The sequence below is a fragment of the Oncorhynchus tshawytscha genome, linkage group LG20 (assembly GCF_018296145.1).
Source record: "Oncorhynchus tshawytscha isolate Ot180627B linkage group LG20, Otsh_v2.0, whole genome shotgun sequence".
NCBI lineage: Eukaryota > Metazoa > Chordata > Actinopteri > Salmoniformes > Salmonidae > Oncorhynchus > Oncorhynchus tshawytscha.
In genome coordinates, this window is record NC_056448.1 from 5,720,709 (window position 1) to 5,728,979 (window position 8,271).

An 8,271-nucleotide genomic window follows, 5' to 3' on the forward strand; every position below is an offset into this window, starting at 1 on the left:
CTTTTGCAGCAAGCTGCGACCTGAAGACCCATGGGGCGGCGCACAATTGGCCCAGCGTCCGGGTTAGGGGAGGGTTTGGCCAACAGGCATGTCCTTGTCCCATCGCACTCTAGCGACTTCTGTGGCGGGCTGGGCGCATGCACGCTGACACGATCGCCAGGTGTATGGTGTTTCCTCCGACACATTGGTGTGGCTGTCTTCCGGGTTAAGCGGACATTGTTTCAAGAAGCAGTGCGGCTTGGTTGGGTCGTATTTCGGTGGACGCATGGCTCTCGACCTTCGCCTTTCCTGAGTCCGTCGGAGTTGCAACGACAAGACTGTAGCTACCGATTGGGGAGAAGAAAATTAGAGAGAGATTTTTTAAGATATGAATGTTCTAGACATGTTTCATGGGAACGCTGCAAGAACAGTAATGTGTCCAGTTTTCCGTGGGTTAGGAGAATATTCCATCAACGTCCCACAAAACATACACAGAACTTGGATGCCATGTTCTCAGAATATAAGATATTAACGTTCTTACCTAACGTTTCATAGTAACTTTGCGAAAACATTTCTGTGTATCAGTTGTCAGGACGTCGCCTGATGGTCCCAAGGAAACGCCCCCCCCCACACACACACACACACACACACACACACACACAAAAAAGGTTTCATTACACATCAAGCCCTGTTACTGTTGCCGAGTCAATGAACTATAACTACACTAGCCCAATAAGCACATGCTCTAGGTACTGTATATCCCTTATTGGGACAGTGGTTCAGGCATTAGTCATTGGTGCTGGTGGCCTGACTTTCAGACCTGCTAGGGGAGTCACCCTACTCTCACATTTTTTAGCAATCTTAATGTAATTATTTGGCAACAGTTAAAACACACCTATCTGACCTAATTACAATTAATTTCTCATTGACACATGTTTGTTCTACATGAAATATGTGGTGTTAGATTTAAAAAAGACGATAGTGTTCTCTTTGAGATGCTCAGCTACATACAATTAATAAATACTGATAATTGAATGTGGTCATAATTCGTGCTCAAGGGGAAATCCTATGGATTCCCATCTTTCAATGAGAAACTAATTTTATTAGATCAGATAGGTGTGTTGTGTAACTGTTAACAAATAATGACATTAAAGAGCAAATGCCCCTAAAAACGTATAATTTTGGAAACAGCCTATGTGGCATCGATATGAGTTCAAAACATTTATTCTACCTTTTTGTCATAAAGTCAGTCTTATCCAAAACAGAGTTTGTGAGACTTGTGGTTGTGACTGCATCACAACATCAATTAAGGTTGGGTTTTCTTCAATCCTACCCACATGCCCACAGCTGGCATCTATAAATTACACAATGTACATGGGACAATATGTTAAAATTCCAAGTGCTCCAAGTTTCAATGACTTAAAAACCTCAAACCAACTATAAATTGTAGAAATTCATATACATATATTGAAAGAATTTCATGAGAAAACTAAAAGGTGTGCAACATGAAAATATTGTCTAATTTACATTGTGTAATTTATTGACGGTCCCTAACTAGCCCCTGAGGCAGGCTATCCAAAGTCAAACTTTGCCACAATGTACACCAGCCGGCTGAAGCTAATTGGCAAAATAATTTCTCTATTCCCACTTGTGAACACACACACGAAACACCCATATCAAACCACAACCTGAAACCAACTCATGTTGGAATGGTTGCTAGAATTTCTTAATGAACCAAATCCATAACAATGCCAAATTAGGAAGTGCAGGCCCTTTTAACATGTTTTGCTAAGGATGTGAGAGTACAGCAAATCCCCTAGCGGGTCTCAAACCTAGACCACCAGCATCAATGAAGGACACCCTAACCACTGTCCCAATAAGGGATATCCCTAGGACATGTGCTTATTGGGCCTGTATAGTTAGGCCCTGTCCAGAAGAAACCCTAATCCCACCTCCCTAGGCTCTTGTCGAGAGCTTCAAGTTCCTCTGTGTCCACATCTCTACGGAACTATCACGGTCCACACACATCAACACAGTCGTGAAGAGGGTACCCCAACTCCTCTTTCCCCTTCGGAGACTGGAAAGATTTGGCATGGGCCCTCAGATCCTCAAAAAGTCCTACAGCTGCACCATTAAGAGCATCTTGACTGGCTGCGTCACCGCTTGGTATGGCAGCTGCTTGGCATCTGACCGCAAGGCGCTACAGAGGGTAGTTTATCAGTATATCCCTGTCAACCAGGACCTCTATAACAGGCAGTGTCCGAGGAAGGCCCAAAAAATTGTCAAAGACTCCAGCCACCCAAGTCAGAGTGTTCTCTCTTCTACCGCACGGCAAGCGGTACCGATGCACCAAGGCTGGAAACAACAGGACCCTGAACAGCTTCTACCCCCAAGCTATAAGACTGCTACATAGTTAGTTAAATAGCTAACCAATAGCTACCCAGAACAACCTGCATTGACTCTTTTTGCACTAGATCTTTTGACTTATCACATAGGTTGCTGTTACTGTTTATTATCTATCCCATTGCCTAGTCACTTTATCCCTACCTATATGTACATATCTACCTCAATTACAAGTCAGCTCAGTGCTGTTACCCCATCTATATAGCCAAGTTATATATGTATATATATATATATATATATATATATATATATATATATATATATATAATTATTTTTTTTCTGCATTGTTGCGAAGTAAGCATTTCACTGTTAGTCTACACCTGTTGTTTACGGAGCATTTTGTAGATCTGATAGGTGTAAGGCTGTAAGCAATAGGGTGAAAACACTTCGAAGTAGATCTCAGCTCTGTTAAAAGTACACAAAAAAGACTACTTTTATTTATTATAGTCATTCAGGTGTATCGTTAAAACAGGTTAATATTCATCAGCAATAGACAACGATGCAGAAAGCCCTTAAATTGCTGAAATAAGTTAATCAAATTTAATGATGAGAGAACAGTCAAATGAACTGAGAACTGACATGTTCTGTGTATGTCTGGTGGGACGTTAATGGAATATTCTCTTAACCCTCAGAAAAGTAGACATAGGAGTGTTCTTGCAACGTCTCATTAAATGTGTCTAGAACATGAATATCTTATATTCTGAGACCATGGTAACCACGTTCTGGGTAAGTTTTGTTTGATATTAAGGGAATGATCTGCTATCTGTAATGCTAAAATAGGTTCTGAGAAAGATTTTGCTAACATAGACTAATGTTCCCCTAACTAACAGAAAAGTGGACGTTCAAACATTAGGGGAACATTACAGGTAACATTACAAAAACGTTCCCTCTCCCTAGAATTGTTAGCTAGGTGGCTTCTCTCACTTACCCACTAACATCTCGGTCATCAACTCTGTAGAACTGGGAACTGAGTTCAACTGATCCAAACCACAAACCCAGAGGAATGATTGACTACCAGTCCTGTACAGGATACACACTTGTGATACAGAAACAGTGGGGTAATGTAAGCTAATGTAAAAAAATCATATAAATTAAAGATGTCTCCTCAGGCATTTTAGAATAAGATATGCTTGTACTGGAGTGTTAAAAGACAGTAGCTTGTCAGTGAGTTACTCCTTTAGAGTTGGATCTCTCTTGTCTTAGAACATCCAAGTCAAAGTCTTACTCTCAGTCTTACTCTCAGTTCAGTGTTTCCTAATACCTATTTTGGAAGCACTTTATTTCACAGTTCTAACATAATCTTTAAAAAAACATATTCAAGACATGTGAGATCAGGAGTGGGAATCTCTGAAGCTCACCACTTCTGAGGGGCCAACGGCAGACTCACGACCCCTAGAGACAGAGAGACTGAGGAGCAGTCAAGGCAGGCGGCTAGAATTGAGCTCTCCCACAGGAGTAGAAGGAATGCCTGGTGTGTGTTGCTCTCCAGTGACTGGACCAGGCAGAATTAGAGGAGTGGAGCTAGGGACTTAGAGAGAAAGCAAGAGAGAGAGAGAGAGAGAGAGAGAGAGAGAGAGAGAGAGAGAGAGAGAGAGAGAGAGAGAGAGAGAGAAGCAGCCGCAGGCCAAGGGCATTGAGTTCCAACATATTATCACTCACTTGACAGGGTCCTCTTAGAATCAGATGGGCTGTTCAGAGAGACAGCAGATTTAGGGAGGGGAGGGAGGAGTCTGTTCGTAAAATTTGGGTGGGGGGATTTTTAACTAGAAGGATCTTTAATTAGAAAAAGCATTTATTAACAAAAGGTGAACAAATACACTATATATACAAAAGGATGTGGGCAAGGCCTCCCGAGTGGCGCAGCGGTCTTAATCAAATCAAATTCAATTTTATTTGTCACATACACATGGTTAGCAGATGTTAATGCGAGTGTAGCGAAATGCTTGTGCTTCTAGTTCCGACAATGCAGTAATAACCAACAAGTAATCTAACAATTCCAAAACTACTGTCTTATACACACAAGTGTAAGGGGATAAAGAATATGTACATAAAGATATATGAATGAGTGATGGTACAGAGCGGCATAGGCAAGATGCAGTAGGTGGTATCGAGTACAGTATATACATATGAGATGAGTATGTAAACAAAGTGGCATAGTTAAAGTGGCTAGTGATACATGTATTACATAAAGATGCAGTAGATGATATAGAGTACAGTATATACGTATACATATGAGATGAATAATGTAGGGTATGTAAACATTATATTAGGTAGCATTGTTTAAAGTGGCTAGTGATATATTTTACATAATTTCCCATCAATTCCCATTATTAAAGTGGCTGGAGTTGAGTCAGTGTGTTGGCAGCAGCCTCTCAATGTTAGTGGTGGCTGTTTAACAGTCTGATGGCCGTGAGATAGAAGCTGTTTTTCAGTCTCTCAGTCCCAGCTTTAATGCACCTGTACTGACCTCGCCTTCTGGATGATAGCGGGGTGAACAGGCAGTGGCTCGGGTGGTTGTTGTCCTTGATGATCTTTATGGCCTTCCTGTAACATCAGGTGGTGTAGGTGTCCTGGAGGGCAGGTAGTTTGCCCCGGTGATGCGTTGTGCAGACCTCACTACCCTCTGGAGAGCCTTACGGTTGTGGGCGGAGCAGTTGCCGTACCAGGCGGTGATACAGCCCGCCAGGATGCTCTCGATTGTGCATCTGTAGAAGTTTGTGAGTGCTTTTGGTGACAAGCCGAATTTCTTCAGCCTCCTGAGGTTGAAGAGGCGCTGCTGCGCCTTCTTCACGATGCTGTCTGTGTGGGTGGACCAATTCAGTTTGTCTGTGATGTGTACGCCGAGGAACTTAAAACTTGCTACCCTCTCCACTACTGTTCCATCGATGTGGATAGGGGGGTGTTCCCTCTGCTGTATCCTGAAGTCCACAATCATCTCCTTAGTTTTGTTGACATTGAGTGTGAGGTTATTTTCCTGACACCACACTCCGAGGGCCCTCACCTCCTCCCTGTAGGCCGTCTCGTCGTTGTTGGTAATCAAGCCTACCACTGTTGTGTCGTCCGCAAACTTGATGATTGAGTTGGAGGCGTGCGTGGCCACGCAGTCGTGGGTGAACAGGGAGTACAGGAGAGGGCTCAGAACGCACCCTTGTGGGGCCCCAGTGTTGAGGATCAGCGGGGTGGAGATGTTGTTGCCTACCCTCACCACCTGGGGGCGGCCCGTCAGGAAGTCCAGTACCCAGTTGCACAGGGCGGGGTCGAGACCCAGGGTCTCGAGCTTGATGACGAGCTTGGAGGGTACTATGGTGTTAAATGCCGAGCTGTAGTCGATGAACAGCATTCTCACATAGGTATTCCTCTTGTCCAGATGGGTTAGGGCAGTGTGCAGTGTGGTTGAGATTGCATCGTCTGTGGACCTATTTGGGCGGTAAGCAAATTGGAGTGGGTCTAGGGTGTCAGGTAGGGTGGAGGTGATATGGTCCTTGACTAGTCTCTCAAAGCACTTCATGATGACGGAAGAGAGTGCTACGGGGCGGTAGTCGTTTAGCTCAGTTACCTTAGCTTTCTTGGGAACAGGAACAATGGTGGCCCTCTTGAAGCATGTGGCAACAGCAGACTGGGATAGGGATTGATTGAATATGTCCGTAAACACACCAGCCAGCTGGTCTACGCATGCTCTGAGGGCGTGGCTGGGGATGCCGTCTGGGCCTGCAGCCTTGCGAGGGTTAACACGTTTAAATGTTTTACTCACCTCGGCTGCAGTGAAGGAGAGGCCGCATGTTTTGGTTGCAGGCCGTGTCAGTGGCACTGTATTGTCCTCAAAGCGGGCAAAAAAGTTATTTAGTCTGCCTGGGAGCAAGACATCCTGGTCCGTGACGGGGCTGGTTTTCATTTTGTAGTCCGTGATTGACTGTAGACCCTGCCACATACCTCTTGTGTCTGAGCCGTTGAATTGAGATTCTACTTTGTCTCTATACTGACGCTTAGCTTGTTTGATTGCCTTGCGGAGGGAATAGCTACACTGTTTGTATTCGGTCATATTTCCGGTCACCTTGCCCTGATTAAAAGCAGTGGTTCGCGCTTTCAGTTTCACGCGAATGCTGCCATCAATCCACGGTTTCTGGTTTGGGAATGTTTTAATCGTTGCTATGGGAACGACATCTTCAACGCACGTTCTAATGAACTCGCACACCGAATCAGCGTATTCGTCAATGTTGTTGTCTGACGCAATACGAAACATATCCCAGTCCACGTGATGGAAGCAGTCTTGGAGTGTGGAATCAGATTGGTCAGACCAGCGTTGAACAGACCTCAGCGTGGGAGCTTCTTGTTTTAGTTTCTGTCTGTAGGCAGGGATCAACAAAATGGAGTCGTGGTCAGCTTTTCCGAAAGGAGGGCGGGGCAGGGCCTTATATGCATCGCGGAAGTTAGAATAGCAGTGATCCAAGGTTTTTCCAGCCCTGGTTGCGCAATCTGCTGATACAATTTAGGGAGTCTTGTTTTCAGATTAGCCTTGTTAAAATCCCCAGCTACAATGAATGCAGCCTCAGGATGTATGGATTCCAGTTTGCAAAGAGTCAAATAAAGTTCGTTCAGAGCCATCGTTGTGTCTGCTTGGGGGGGAATATATACGGCTGTGATTATAATCGAAGAGAATTCCCTTGGTAGATAATGCGGTCGACATTTGATTGTGAGGAATTCTAAATCAGGTGAACAGAAGGACTTGAGTTCCTGTATGCTTTTGTGACCACACCACGTCTCGTTAGCCATAAGGCATACGCCCCCGCCCCTCTTCTTACCAGAAAGATGTTTGTTTCTGTCGGCGCGATGCGTGGAGAAACCAGCTGGCTGCACCGACTCCGATAGCGTCTCTCCAGTGAGCCATGTTTCCGTGAAGCAAAGAACGTTACAGTCTCTGATGTCCCTCTGGAATGCTACCCTTGCTTGGATTTCATCAACCTTGTTGTCAAGAGACTGGACATTGGCGAGAAGTATACTGGGGAGTGGTGCACGATGAGCCCGTCTCCGGAGTCTGACCAGAAGACCGCTACGTTTCCCTCTTTTACGAAATCGTTTTTTTGGGTTGCCGGCTGGGATCCATTCCGTTGTCCTGGGTGAAAGGCAGAACACAGGATCCGCTTTGCGAAAGTCATATTCTTGGTCGTACTGATGGTGAGTTGACGCTGCTCTTATATTCAGTAGTTCTTCTCGACTGTATGTAATGAAACCTAAGATGACCTGGGGTACTAATGTAAGAAATAACACGTAAAAAAAACAAAAAACTGCATAGTTTCCTAGGAACAAGAAGCGAGGCGGCAATACCTATGTGAGAATGCTGTTCATCGACTACAGCTCGGCATTCAACAGGGGGTCTCGACCCCGCCCTGTGCAACTGGGTACTGGACTTCCTGACGGGCCGCCCCCAGGTGGTGAGGGTAGGCAACAACATCTCCACCCCGCTGATCCTCAACACTGGGGCCCCACAAGGGCAAAGCAAGCAAAAAAGTTGTTTAGTTTGTCTGGGAGCAAGAAATCGTGGTCTAATTTTCTTTTTGTAGTCTGTGATTGACTGTAGACCCTGCCACATACCTCTTGTGTCTGAGCCGTTGAAAAGCAACTCTACTTTGTCTCTATACTGACGCTTAGCTTGTTTGATTGCCTTGCGGAGGGAATATCAACACAGTTTGTATTGGGTCATGTTTGTCGCCTTGCCCTGATTAAAAGCAGTGGTTCGAGCTTTCAGTTTTGCGAGAATGCTGCCATCAATCCACGGTTTCTGGTTGGGGAAGGTTTTAATAGCTGCTGTGGGTAGAACATCACCGATGCACTTGCTAATAAACTCGCTCACCGAATCAGCTTATTCATCAATGTTATTGTCCAATGCTGTGT